The sequence below is a fragment of the Prionailurus viverrinus genome, chromosome B1 (genome assembly GCF_022837055.1).
Source record: "Prionailurus viverrinus isolate Anna chromosome B1, UM_Priviv_1.0, whole genome shotgun sequence".
In the NCBI taxonomy this organism is placed as follows: domain Eukaryota; kingdom Metazoa; phylum Chordata; class Mammalia; order Carnivora; family Felidae; genus Prionailurus; species Prionailurus viverrinus.
The window spans coordinates 140675622-140690524 of NC_062564.1; the positions used below are offsets into that span (position 1 = coordinate 140675622).

The window sequence follows — 14903 nt, forward strand, 5'->3', positions numbered from 1 at the left end:
AGAGGGTGGAGAAAGTGTAAGAAAGGAAATCTGATTCTTAGAGAGTATTAGAATGGAAATGCCCTTTCTCCTCCCAGGGTAGAGAAATGGGGCCCCCAAATACCTCAACTTCAGTTGATAGGAGGCTGGTGAAGTCTCCAAGAATAACTCACTCAGGAGGATTATTACCCTTTAAGAATGAAAGCACATTATTTTGCTTTCTCTCTTCCTTTCCAAGTCCTGGTCCATCCCCCTCTAATCCTATTTCCAAAGCACTACACCAGCAAGTCTCAGTTGCCAAAAAAAGAAAAAAAAAAGCAATTCATGGTGAGAGGGAAAATGCACTGGGAGACAAGAGGATGGTCAATGAAACAGACTGTGGAGACTTTTTCCTACACTTACTAATTTCACACAGGGAAGTCTCTGGATGGGGCTGTGAGTGTTGGGAGGAGGTACAGAATGGAACTTCATGGAGGGGTATTGCATTACACAGCCTTATCTTGGACAATAAGAAATGTTCTAAGGGATAACTCAGAGACAAGAAGAGGCATACTTGCTGACTGGGTAAAAGTTTACAGGGATGGGGGGCACTTTGTTTTGTATAAGTGTACATGGCAATCTTAGTTTGGGTCTATTCCTTGCCTAAGTACTATAGGTGGTTCATCAGGGATAAAGGAGTGAATGTTTGCCAGGCTGGTCCAGGGACAGCCAGACTCTCAAAGGATGGATAATTCTGTAGCCTGGGAAGAGGGACTCCAGTCTCTCAAGTTCAGAGATCATTACTCCTGACTCACATTTTTCTTGCCTCATCCTGTTTCTCAATACATGGTAGTTGTTTTTTAATGCTGCTGCTCTACTACAACTATTCTCATTATGATTATAACCTACCTTTCTCAAGCTTATAACTCTGAGGGATCTCAAGTTCCCCTTCCCCTTCTTTTGGGAGTTCAGCTCTGAGCTGGATAGCCTTTGAGGATTTTGTGTAATTCATTTCCTCTCCTGGATCTGAGTCCTAGTTAACTGGCTTACTAGCTTCTGAGTATGACTTTTAGCAGGGCTGGCAAACTGAGGTAATATTGGAGACAACTACCACAAATCTGAAATCAGTGTCTCATGCTCATCTGTGTGACTGTGACCTGTGAACCAAATCCAATATCCAGCATCTGACCCGTTAGATTCTCCCAGCTTTTATACGACTCTCCATATAATATCTATAGAGCTGGCAAGGACTATCCCAGTTTTGTCAAATCTGTAGGTTACAATGTCCTTCCTAGACTCAGACACCACAGTGCTTGAATAGGTCTCAGCAGGAGGAGAAGGGTGGACAGAAGGAACTATAAGTAGGGCCACAGTCACCACTCCAAGCTTCCTCACTCCCTGATCCCAGCTTTCCAGGCAGACTGGGGACCAAGGGCTGTGGAGCAGTCTCAAATGGGAGAGAGCATCAGATTTTAAGAAGACTGGCTCTAGGCCTTAGGAATGTCACCACGTTGAGAGGTCCTACATCAAATTTCCTTACACAGCCAGGAGAAGGGACATTATCCCAACACTCAGTACTTGAATCTCACCTCTTTATCTCTCTATTTTAGGCTGTGTATGATTCCTGAGTTAAAAAGACAGGTGCTGATTGACTTACACTGGGTTAATACTAGGAGAAATACCTAGCATCTGATCCCAGCTAGTTCTCTGAGGTATGGACTTTGATTTTAAATTGGGCTACTGGGGGATGAGCAGCATAAACATTCCTCTCCTGGGAAGGGGGTCTAGGAAGAATGCACACATGCCCAGAACTTTCTAGCTTGGAATCTGTCCATGGCATACTTTCCTGAAGGCTAAAGAGAGAGGCAGACATCGGATTTTCTCTGAGGAAAAGGGAGGCAAATAAAGGGGAAAAAACTGAAAAAGATTTGGGGGAATAGATATCAGTCAGTAACCACACAGCACCAAATCATATTGCTTTGCTAGAGCCTTGGAAATATAGTTTGATTTCTTCACAACCTATGCTCTCATACCTAAACTGCTCCCCTGGTCATATAACATATTGGACTGTTTGAGTGAAAACCATCTTTCATGATTTTGATTCAAGCATCATAGGCACCTAAAAACTACCAATGTAAGTCTTTCTTCAATTCTAATACTTGGAGAAGTGGTATCTCAGAGAATTCAAAGATCAACTTGCCACAAACAGCAATAACTGCATGCCTACTATAAACAATACTGTAGATACATCACCAAATATTAGAAATAACATGCAAGGAGATTGAAAGTTATATTTGTTCTCTTGCTGATTGAAAGGCCAGTTCCCAGATTGATTTGATAGTCTTCTGGTAATATAATATAAACATAACCAAGATATAATTCATAATCTCTTCTAAAGTTTTGAGGAAAATTCCTATTTTAAAAATAAATAATATCCAGAAATATCAAATAAATTATTCACAAAATCCTAAGAAAAATAGATATATTAAATATAAAGACCTGGATGTTGAGGTTTCCCAAAGGCCTAGAATTCAGTTTAGGTCTGAACAATTTTTATATCTAATCAGATATGGTTCTCTAGCATGTGTGTGTGTGTGTGTGTGTGTGTGTGTGTGTGTGTGTGTGTGTGTTTAAGCTGGTTGGGAGTGAATATTGTTGAGGGTAGCAATTAAAAAAAAACATTCAGGACTATCATTTTTCTTGGCTCCAAGTTCACAAAGTAGGCTGGTGCTCCTTGTTGTATGTTTTCACGTAGGATAGTTCTGGAGAAGATAGTTTGTGTGAAGTCATATAGAAGAGCAATTGTTCCGGGAGAAGCCAAATTGAATAGAGTTCTAAAGAACAGATTTCCCACGTATGGTTTTAGTATCTAGTGCCTTGTGTGTGTGATCAGATGCCTCATAGCATTATCTACATTGCAGAATCAGTTTACCCGGGGTTCTAGGAAGTTAATGTCTCAGACAAGTGGGGATCATCTGAATGTGTGAAAATATCTTGGGGAAAGTCAATGTACTGAGAGTGTGGCTGGTTCCATGCTTTATGCCTGCTACACACAGACAATTTCTGATGTCTGGAGTCCCTGGTGTCCATGTCTTAGTAAAGAGCACAGCGACAAAGCTGAGCACAGAGAAGGCCAATGACAGACATGGGGTTCGATGTGGGCTAACAAGGTCACCCTGGGAGAGACTCAGAAGATTACCCTGACAGTAGCATGAAGGGAAGACACGGCTCCCACTATGTTTGGGATGAGTCACCAAAGAGTATGGAGCCTCACACTAGACAGGACCTGAACAGAACAAGGCTTGCCACCTTCAACAGGGGATCTCTCTTTTAGAAGCAGCTCACGTAAACCATGAAAGTGAGGGAGGGGGTGGGAGGAAGAAGAGGCCACGAGGTGAGATGGGTGTGCTCCAGACACGCCCTGGACTGAGCAGGGAGGAAGCGCCATGTTTTCCATAGGCTCCAGTCTCCTGCTGCCTCCCTGGAATTATTGCCAACCCTTGTCTCCTGCTAGGCGCCACTTGCCTCGCAGAAAGGCGTCCTGAGGGCTGGGCGTGAGGGAACAGCAATGCTCTTTTTACCACCACCCTCCTCCCAGCCGCTTCGCACGTCCTCTGGTAGGCGGTGTCCGCCCCCCCCCTCCCGCCATGCACCCACCCCCTTTCCAGAGGCACGGGTCTGCATTCTTATCTCATATATGGAGGGCTGCCGGTGACCTCTCTCAGCCTTGGTTTTCCTCCTCAGCAAACTAAATCTGCAAAGAGCTGCCTCCTGGGTCGCGGTGAGGACAGAAAACCAGGGCGAACGACTTTTGGAAAGCCAGTTTCTGAGCAGATGGTAAGGGATAACTTCCAAGAGCCGGGGTTAGTTTCATTTCAGTCTTGGACATCCCAGAGAGGTCGCAATACCTTTATTAGGCAGCATTCTTTTGACTCACAAGTCTGGAGAACTGACCCAAGAAGGACCAACAACTCAGGTTCAGGCCCCAGCTCCACTAGGGGAGCTAAACTCTCTGGGTTCGAATCCTGGCCCCTGACCCCGGGCAGGTAATTTAACCGGTCTGTGCTTCAGGCCTCCATCTGAGAACAGAGAGTGGTAAAGGAAATTGTATTAAAAAAGTTATTGAGAGGGGTGAGGTGATACTTAGAGAGTGCGGAGAACAACACCTGGCGCATATTAAATACTTATTTCAGTGCGGGCTATTGCCACTGTTAGTAACACTGCCTGCGTTTCCTTTTAAAAAAATTTGGGACTTGTGCACCCGCTTTCAAAGCCCCTCAGCGAAGGCTACAGGAATTCTCGAAGTTTCTAGGGAACCCGGAAGGAGGATAGAGGCAGGAAGAATCTGTTCAGGTATTCAGGGATCGCTGCTACTGAAGGAAGGGCCCGAATGTTAAAAGCAGGGGCGGCAATCCCCATTCCCTCCTCCCCTTTACGGAAGAGGCAGCACTTTTGTGCCAGGAGGCTGATTAGACTTCCATCCCTCAGTCGTCAGGGGGTCCTTTCGTTAGAACTGATAGCGGCGCCACGTTAGAAACGCAGGGAAGTGAGGGCAGCAAAGGCTGAGGCAGTTCGACCCCGCACGTAGGACAAGAAGCACGGGATGCCTCGCGGATTAACTCAAGAGCTGCAGCCAGAAAGCCGAAGTGTGGGTGGGCAGAGAAGCCCGGGGCACCACGCCGCCGGTCTGATCGGGGCCCAGGGCCTCTGAGCGACGCTGCCCCTTCTCTGCCGCGAAGGGCGGCGGCTCAGCAGCGGGAGAGCTCTGGAGCGTGCAGGGCAGCCGCGGCTCTCCCCTCCACACCCAAGTCTGGGGAGCGAGGTGAGCCTCTGCCCGGGGGACTTCGAGCACAGCGAGTTCTCTCTCTGGCCCCGCCCCGGACGCCCGCACGCGGGCTGCGCGCGGAGCATTATGGGCCGCAAGGCCGACGGAGCCCCGGTCGGGGCCTGGGCTGCGGTGCTGAGCTTCCTCCCCGGGCCGCCCGCCGCTTTCGCGCAGCCGCGGCCCGGAGCTGGCGCGTTGTCCGCCCCCACGCCTGTAGCCTCGAGCTCTGGGAAATCTCCCGCCCAGGCCGGGGCCCGGTGACAGAGGTCAGTTGCGGGCTCCTTATTGCTCTTTCTTGTGAAGGATCCCAGGGGTGGTGGTTAAGAGCTCCAAATTTGGCTTCCTAAACACTTCTATTAGGAATCTGCTAGCTCTGTGTCTTTGGGCGAATCACCTAACCTCTCTGAATTTGAGTGCCCGCATTTGGAAAATAGCAAAAACAACATTTATCCCACAGGGTGGCAAGAGGAAGCTGGGGTTCAGATCCCAGCTGGACTTCTTGCTCGGGCTAGTTAGCCTCTCTGTGCGTCTGTTTCCTGCGAAGGAAGGGGATCTGTGAACTAGAGAGAATAGCATTTGACTCAGAGGGTTATAATTAAATGTGATAAGCCTGGCAGAGCATTCGGCCTAGCATGCAGCAGGAGCCCAAACAGTTAATTACTTAAAGTATCTCAGTGCTTGCCACTTTGAAATCTAGATAAATGTAATTTTTAAATCTTGCTTTTCCTGCTTCACTTTCCCTCATTTTCAGAGAGAAACAGTGCACAAAGGTGTGTGTGGGTATTTGGGGGTGATAGTACCCACAGAATTGGGAAGAATTAGCTTGTGGCCAGGGAAGCTGCATGCCTTTCCTTCCTCCTAGCTTCTCCTCTTCAGTTTCTAGGGACAAGGTAAAATAATAGGAAAGGCAGAGAAAAGGAGCTTGGAACACAAAAGATTCTCAACAAACGTTTCTTGAGTAGAAAATGTCGTGTCGAATGTTAAGAAGATAAGGGGTCTGATGTGGAATGGGAGACCCACGATTGGATGTGGCTTCCATGTCTCTGTGCCCAACTGCCAGTAGGCAAGTTGGGAGCATTTCTGTCTTTAGTCGTGGCCCCTGGGAGGGGGAGACCTAAAGGAGGGGTAGAAGAGAGGGTGGCACTGCTCTAGGGAACAGGTTTGGGGGGCAAGAGGAGTAAAGGTGCAGCCTACTGCATACGGAGAAGGGCTGCATTCCTGCAACAGACAGAGAGCATACCTGACTCAAGAGAGGTAAAACTCAGGTGAGGGGAAGAAAAGAGAAAAGACGCAAGGGTCAGTCATCCTGGGGTGCGTAAGACCTTCAGCGGAGTGTTGGAATCTCTATATTCCCCAAAGCTTGAAAATTCGAGGAGGAGCCCCAAAACTGTCATTCCCAGACATCCCTTAATCATCCTCGCAGCTCAGACCCTTTCAGAGTGGGGAGCATACCTACATCACCATATGCCTCATCAGGGCCCCACTCCTTCAATACCAGTGACCTCCTCTGATTTTTCGGATGGGAGCACTTACATCCTTTTTTGTTCCCTATAGAGAATAGCATAATGGAGGATGATGTTTTACCCAGGAACTAACAGGACGTCCGGGAAAACCTGGCCCCAGACAGCGTTCAAGACCATTCCCTTCTGCTTTTTTCCTGAGGGCAGAGAATGCTGATGCAGCAACAGTCACCTAAGGTATTTCATAACCTTCTGGCTCTTAGTCTCCTCTCCTCTCAGACTGACTAAGAAGTGATGTTAGCGGAAAAGAGAATACAATAAAATAAAACCAATTCCTCAGTGTTTTGACCCACCCCCCAACCACCAGCAAAAGAGACAACTGGTGAGAAGGAGCCACAACTTGGAAAAGATTTATTTTTCCTGGCCATAAATCTCACCCCCTTGTTCCTCTGCCCAGCGAAGCATGATAAAGTCCTTTTCCATAAAGTATTCAGTATTAGAGCCACAAAGCTCCCCCAATCAGTAGCCATCTGCTTCTACCATAACTGCTGCTCCCGAAGCAGGGAAAGCAGCAGCAGAGAAAGGGCACCACTGTTAGGCTGCTGGACAAATGAGGAGACTGAATAGCTTTGGTTTTCCTTGTGTATCTGTATCTATAGAGACAGGAGAAGAAAGGCCGCATTATATTGATACAACAATTGTAAAACAAAACACGGAAGAGGCATCTAAAGGGCAGTATCGCATGCATCAGGGGTCCCCAGATAAAAGGGGAGCTAACAGATTTATAGAAACCTTTAATTGGTTTTCAATTGAAAGCTAAAGAGGCTGGGGCGAAGCTGTGAAGAGTGGCAAAGTGCCCTCCTTCAGCCGTCTGGGAGGCGTGATCGATTTCCTGGAGGGAGAAAAGAATAAGGAACCGTCCTGCGCCTCTGCGAGAGCAGGGAGCCACGCCGTGTTACAAGCTTTTCTCTTTGGCTAGGGAGTTATGATATGATCATAAGAACAGAGTCTCTCCGTCTCTCTTTTTCTTCCTCCCCCTCCCTTCCACCTTCCCTTCCTCTCACTTTCCCTCAGACTGGCAGACAAGTGGAGAGGGAAGGAAAGGATGCACAAGTAAATCTATTGATCTTCAGAAGAAATAGATCCCAGCCTAAAAACACCCAGCTTTAAATCTGTTCATCTGCCAGGAGGGAGGCCCCTTTGACAGATATAGGAATCCCACCCTCACCCCACCCAGATCCTCTCCCCTCTCTTTTTCTAGACTCAAACAGGAAAAGCAAAGAATCTCAGGAGACTCTCCACTGCGGTAGTACAGTGAGAAGTCTTTGCTTGTGCCCACTGGGGTTATTTCAGAGCAGACGCTCCACTCAGCCCGCCACGAGCGCCTTAACCCCTTCCGACGCAGCCCATCGAGGCTCCAACCGGGCTCGGTTGGCAGTGCCCCACCCACACAGTACCCGCCACCCAACCGTCTGTCCATCCGTCTGTCCCTACGGCTGATTTATTGACCCGACCCTCCGTTATCTTCTTCGATTTCCTAATTAATCGCAGATAAAAGGCAGTGGTGCAAATTACAATGATGAAGGGCTGGAAGATGGTTTTGATCAAAATGGGAGAAGGGAGATATGATTAATTGGACATGAGAATGAAATCTCAAGTGCGAGGAACAGGCCTCAGGGGGTCAAACCCTGACCCCTGAATGTTGTGGGTGAGCCCTTCTGCCTGCTTTAGCGCCTTCATCTGAGGAGGTAGTCCCTCAGATTAGGTCACTTGGGTCCCAAGCCTGTGGAGGAGAGAGAACTGGGGTTCCTCTGGGGCTTCCAAGCTCTCTAGGTGCCTGCTGCCCAGCCCACTCTCCCCCCTCCCCGGACATACTCTGCTGCTGCCCCTGCAGAATTTCGGGATCCCTGGCCAGTGATTCCACTGTCCAACAGGTACGCCTTTTGGCTGAAGTGCACCCCGTTATTGCATAAATGCCTGGCAAGTCTCTCACAGTTTTCCTGTCTTTGAGCATTCCTCTAGTGAGTGGGGCCAACTCTTTGTGAAACTGCAGGAAAACAAGTCTAGTAGGTCAGAGATTGTATTTGTTCGTGTAAGGGATTAATAGAGCCCCTTTCTGATGCTGCTTTCCAGAATTACATTCGGGATTAAAAAGCAGACACGGCACGGGCACACATTTTGCATTCACTGGTGGTTGTGATTAATGTTTCCGAGGGGATTTGTGCTGGGAGCTTACGGAACGTGCTCTCGGGGGTCTAATGCCCATCGGCCGCGGCGCCGGGGTGAGAGGAGGGTCTGCGGGCACGCGCCAGAGCACGGGGGATTAGAGAGGACCTCAGATGGGCACAGACGCCCGGTGCGGTGGCCTTTTAGTGCCGCCCCGGCACCCGGCAAAACTGCTTAGGAGGAGGAAGCTGTGAGAACTGTCCCGGGGGACGGACTTGGGGTTTTGAGGGATATGTGTAAAGGGAAGATGCCCTCGAGCGGCCTGACTTTTGGGTGGGAGAAAGGCGCTCAGTACCAAGGCTCTGAACTTCATACATCTGTCCTGTGAGAGGAGTTCGTTCCCCACTCCCGGTTCAGGGGAAGCGCTGCTCCCGGACGCGTCACTCACCGGCAAATAAAGAGTCGCCCGGCCCTGGCCCGTGAGAGAATGACCTCAACCCCTGCCGCCAGTCTCAGGGCTGCTGTGTCGGGCACTCAGAGGAGCATCTGTGGAGAGGAGCCGGAGTCTAGGCTTGAAATGCATCCCCTTCCCCAGCATCCCCCCCCCCCCCCCCCCCGCGGGCAGCCAAACCCTTCCCCGAGCGTGTGCAGGGACGAAGGAAGGAGAGGAAAGTTCCAGAATGGAAGGAGGGACACGGAGGGTAGGAACGGAACCTGGCAGGCAAAGTAAAAGAAGCAAATAGGAAGCGAGAGAGGGTGGTAGGAAGAAGAGGAGAAAATGGGGAAGGGGGCGGCCGCAGCTGCTGGACATTACCGCTCTCCGGCAGAAGGGGGCACTCCGCCCGCCGAGACAGCCTCCCACTGGGCTGCGGCGGGATCCCCAGCAAAGCCCGCCCTCCAGCCCCGGCTCAGGGGAGTTGGGCGCCCCCTCCTGGCAGCTGCACGGTCGCTCCCCGCGGTCTTGCGGGTGCTCGGGTCCAGCTACTGCTCGGCCAGGACTGGGAGGTGGTGCGAGGAGGAAGGCCAGGGACGGAGAGTGGGTGTGAGGGCGCCACGAGAGTGGCCCGGCTTTCCCGTCTTTTCCTGCCCCCCTCCGCCGCGGCTTCCTCACCTGGGGCCTGCAAAGCTGCTTCCCCGTGAGCGCGGCTCCCGCGTGCCCCTCCGCGGCGGGGCTCCCGTCCCAATCAGAGCCTGTGCAGGAGCCTGCCCTCCTCTCAAAGCAGTCCATCCTGGTCTCTGCCGCAGCAGCTGGGAGGGAGGGAGGGAGCGACCGCCGGCTGCTGCTGGGCGGCGTCTGGGGGCCTCGAGCCCGACGCGAGGAGCCGCCATCTGGAGCCTCGGCAGCGGGAGGGGTGCGGGTGCGAGGGAAGGGGCCTGGCGGCCGGGGCTCGGGCCGAGGCGGGCAAAGGACGGGAGTCTGCGGCGCGGGAGCGGCCTGAGTGCTTGCGTGTGTGGCGGAGAAGGAGAGAGGGGTTTGGCCCTTGGGGAGGAGGAGCAGAGGCCTGCCCCTGCCAAGGCCCCCGAATTTCGGGGCGGTTTCGATTGGCAGGTCTAGCGAAAGAGCGGGGGACCCAGTAGGCAGTTCCTCCGATCCCCGTTCCCAGCCGTTTCCCCCGGGACCGGACGGGAGTGTGGAGAGCCGGGCGGGGTGGGGGTGGGTGGGGTGGGGAGCCAAAACACACCCGCTGTCCGTCAGAAGTGTTTTTCTCATTTCCCTTCCCTCCCACTTTGTTCATCCCACTTCAGGAAACATTCCTCTCCAACGGCGTGGATTTTTGGACACCTACACATTGAGACAACTACTCAGCCAGGACGTGGGATAGTCACTGATAGGATATCACCCTTGGGGACAAATACACTCTAGTTTCCAGTGGACGGTGGAAGAGGAAGGGGATGAGGTGAAGAAAACTCTTCTTGGACATTTAGCATAGGGAAGGAGAGAATGGGGGAGGGGTAGGAAGTGTGGTTCCTCCCCTTTCATTTCAGATCCTTCCAGTGTTTTTATATCTTCAACTTAAAAAAAAATTCCCGAGTTTGAATGGGAGAGGCGAGCAAACTCAAGGAAGGAAAAAGGTGTGATGAGTATAGGAGAGAGCCAAGGGATCTGTTCAGGGAACTCCAGCTCTCCAGAGATGCCCTCAGCCATAGGTTTTAGCCTAGTGTAAGGGGAGCTGATTGGGTACATCTGCTGTGGCGGGAGATCTGAATTAAAAAAAAAAAAGACTCCATGGCATTAAAACATTAAAATATACTCCCCTCCCCCAGCTGTCTCCTGTCCGGCAGAATGGCATTATGTAAAAGATCTGGCATGTCACCCAGTGGCACATCTGGTAGGTGTAGATGGCATTCATTAGCACAGGGCTTCTACTCTGTAGCATGCCAAAGCCCTGACAGAGATACCCGCTGCCAATCATTCATTCGTTGCCAATCCCTGAGCGCGGCCGGGCGGGATGGCTCCCTTCCACCCTGGCACCAGGACTGGAGGAAACAATGTGTTGAGATATGAAGAGATGAAAGCGGAGCTGAGGATGCAAGGCACCCAACAGATGTATCCCGTGAGGAGATAACGGTGCGAAGAGTCATTTAGCAAGGAAGCATATGCAGGATCTCAGGAGGGAGGCTCGGGCAGGGGTCTGCCTGACTAGGACTGAGCGGAGGGAGGGGCCGGGGAATCCCTTCAGAAACCTCAAAGTTGAAGTTTCTTCTCTGAATACAAAGACCACCCCCCAACCCTAAATGTAAGACCCTCTCCCCATCCTGTGTGTACTCTGTTCATCTAACCAGCTCTGAAAAGATGAACTCAGTCCTCCCTAAGGCTTTTGGTTACCAACATAAAGAGAACCTTTAAAACCTGCTGTTTTTAATGTTGCACCATTCTCTTTGCCTTGTAATTTGAGAGGGGAGGGAAGCTGTCAAGCTGTCTACTGAATTTTAAAACATATAGTGTGTTGGGGGACACCTGGGTGGCTCAGCCGGTTAAGCGTCCGACTTCAGGTCATGTCTGTGAGTTTAAGCCCCACATTGGGCTCTGGACTGACAGCTCGGAGCCAGGAGCCTGCTTCAGATTCTGCATCTCCCTCGCTCTCTGCCCCTCCCCCATTCTCTCTCTCTCTCTCAAAAAACAAATAAACATTAAAATTTATAACATACAGTGTGTTGGGACCAAAGTGTTTCATATATTAGCAACATGGATGAAGAAAGAACTCTAAAGGTCTTGATTCCTAGCCTTTCAAAGGGGATAAAGATGAACAAAAGAAAGCATAAGGGATTATTAAAATGGCAAAAGATAGATAAACATAAAATCTAGGATAAAGCTTGCCTCTGAGGTTGTCCTTTTTCTTAGTCTGAGTGCCGATTACCTAGCTGGTCAGTGTATTGTTTTTCTTTATGACATGTATTATTTTATGAATATTCTTTTCATCTACCCAATATTTAATAAAGCAACAACAAGAGTCAGAGGTTTGAGGGTTTGTGGAATGAAATTTTTTAAGTTAAGTCTAACAGTTCTTTATTGCATATGTACTTGTATATAATATATAAAATTATAGTACTCTTTTTAGTGTAAGTATATACTATGAAATGTTTGGGGCATTCTTATACTGGTTCACGGTCACAACATGACTGCTATAATTATCCAGACATCACACCATTGTTCTAAGCATGAAGAAAAGGACAGGGGCAGAGAAAAATAGTTCTTTCCTTTTATCAGTAAAGGAAAACCTTTCATTTTTCATTAGCCAGACCTGTGTCACTTGCCTACAGATACCCGCAAAGGAGTCTGGGGAAATTAGCCTCTAAAGTGCAGAAAGATAGGGATAAGGGAACTAGGAATGGTAATGGAGTTGTAACGCAGGGTGTCTGCCAAAAAGTCAAAGGCAAAGAAGACTTAAAATTAGCACCAGGCAAAAGCAGATTATCAGGTTTTATCATTGTTTTAAATAAGAGTCTTTTGTTCTCATTATAGTTATTAAAGCTTATCAGCTAGGGATACTGTACTTGAATTAGTGATTTGTGAACTTAAATTATGCTTTAGAATAAGGGCTCAAGCTTAATTGATATATTCGTAAAGGAGTTGATATAAAACCTTGTTTATATTTAAATAAAATTAATCTTTGGAAAAAAGCATAAATAGAATTTGTTTACAAACTTAAATGGAAAAAGGAACATGGATTTTGTTAGGACTAGAGTTTTAATACTAACTCTGATACTTACTAGATGTGTGACTTTGGGCATTTTACTTGTCTAAATCATATGTCCTAATCTATAAATGGGAAATAATATTAATAGTATCTTGCAAGGTTATGGTGAGGCTTATATAGGCTTTATTTATTATTTTATTTTATTTTATTATTTCGTGAGAGAGAGCACATGAGTGGGGGAGAGGGGCAGAGGGAGAGAGAGAATCTTAAGCAAACTCCATGCTCAACATGGAGCTCAACATGGGGCCAGATCCCTGAGACATGGGATCCCTGGGACATGGGATCTCTGGGACACTGGGATCATGACTTGAGCTGAAATCAGGAGTCAGATGCTCAAGTGACTGAGCCACCCAGACACCCCAATAGGTTTTAAAATGTAGTAATTGTTAGGGACCCAGCAGGAAACAGAATTCAGTCCAAATGAAGAGACTATTTAAAAAGATGTGGGCATAGTTATGGGAATAAATGAGATGATGAAGCATACAGAAACAGCTTAGTAAGAAACTCTTTGGAGAGAAATCAGTGTTTCTGGACTGCAACTGTGAAGGAGTGGCCCAGTGAAATAGAGATACAGCTACTGCCAGAGAGCAAGTGGCATAGCAAAAAGGAAGCAGGAAAGAATGCCAGTCTCTCTCTTCTCAAACATTCCGGTTTCATGTTGATATCTTCCATTGGCCAAACCCAACAGGAAACTAGGTGGCAAGGTGTTGGAACATGGTGATGAGTCTGCATGGCTCAGCTTCTGAGGACTTCGAGCTAGGCATAGAAGGATGCAGACTGAATCTCAAGGAGACAAATGGAGAATAATCAACACACAGTTGTTATTAGTCATAAAAAAGATTCTCGGAGAACCCTTTCCACAAACATTTTTTCAACTGAGAGTAAAAACAGGCTTTGCAAACGTAAGCATCCAAGTTTTTAAGAATCATCTTTCACAGCACTTTGGCTGAAAGGTTCCTACTGGCACTCATGAAAGATTTCCTGAGGTCTTGGCAGACTTTGCAAGCCAAGACCTAGAGTAATTGGAGAGTACGCCCTATGAACTTCCTTTGGGCATCCCCAGGTCTCTCATCATTTTGTGGCTTCCTGTGTCAGGATCAGTCTTGCTAGGCCTGGTTAGTCACTTGCTGACTGTTACTTTCAAGGAAGCCAGCCAGGCTTCAGCAAAAGGTGACTACCTCATAACATATCAACCTCACAGCAACAGGAAGTCCTACTAACTTCTCCTCATGAGTTCAGAGTCTTTGTGGACTTCAGACTGCAGTAACTTTTCCTCTTTCCAACTTTGCCATCCCTATCCTTTCCTCCTAAACCTGAATTAACCAACCCAGAGATAAAATGATAAAAGAGGACAGTGGTAGAGACACCTATTTTCTTCCCTAATTTTAGATAAATATTATAACTAGTATCACAGTCTTCAGTGTTCACTCTGGATATTAACAAACAAAAGCCTCATTTCTGAATTTCTAGAAGCTAAGAGTTTGAGAAATTGAGAGTACTGATAATAAAACTAGCAGTCACTGAATGCAAACTGATGCAGGCACTCTGGAAAACAGTATGGAGGTTCCTCAAAAAATTAAAAATTGAGCTACCTATGACCCAGCAATTGCATTGCTAGATATTTATCCAAAGGATACAAAAATGCTGAATAAAAGGGGTACATGCACCCCAATGTTGTAGCAGCTCTATTAACAATAGCCAAATTATAGAAAGAGCCCAAATGTCCATTGACTGATGAATGAATAAAGAAGATGTGGTATAAATATTACTTGGTGACTAAAAAGAATGAAATCTTGCCATTTGCAACAATGTGGATGGAACTACAGTGTATTATAAGTTTTGAAATAAGAGAAAGACAAATTTCATATGATTTCACTCATATGTGGAATTTAAGAAACAAAACGGATGAACATAGGGGAAGTGAAGGAAAAATACGATAAAAAACAGGGAGGCAAACCATAAGAGACTCTTAAATACAGAGAACAAACTGAGGGTTACTGGAGTGGAGGTAGGTGGAGGGATGGGTTAAATGGGTGATGGGCATTAAGGAGGGCATTTGGTGGCATGAGCACTAGGTGTTATATGTAAGTGATGAATCACTGGGTTCTACTCCTGAAACCAGTACTATGTGGTATGTTAATGAACTTGAATTTAAATTATTAAATTAAAAAAATACTTAGGAAAAAAATTAGCAGTCATTATTTCAGTGGAGAGAAACAAATTAACTCTAGAAAAGTTAGTGAGAAGCAAGCATGAATACTTTAATAAGTACAATATACAACTAAACAATACAGG

At 47.8% G+C, this 14903-nt stretch overlaps 1 protein-coding gene and 1 long non-coding RNA gene across 3 annotated transcripts in view; one reads left to right on the top strand and one right to left on the bottom strand.

The window, feature by feature from the left end:
- PRDM8 (PR/SET domain 8) overlaps positions 1-10017 on the bottom strand; it is a 20324-nt gene extending 10307 nt beyond the window's left edge. The window contains exons 1-2 of one of the 2 annotated variants that reach the window (XM_047857436.1): positions 9521-10017; positions 8858-8955 (exon numbers count right to left, since the gene is read on the bottom strand). The gene's annotated coding sequence lies outside the window, so the exon portion shown is untranslated. Of the gene's footprint in view, positions 1-8857; positions 8956-9223; positions 9293-9520 lie in introns of those variants that run through there. The other variant, XM_047857437.1, reaches the window with a different exon arrangement.
- Positions 4894-11320, top strand: LOC125164612 (uncharacterized). The gene is made up of 3 exons (XR_007151829.1): positions 4894-5049; positions 6338-6480; positions 10156-11320. It is a non-coding gene; the product is annotated as an uncharacterized LOC125164612 (long non-coding RNA).
- The last annotated feature ends 3583 nt before the right edge of the window (positions 11321-14903 follow it).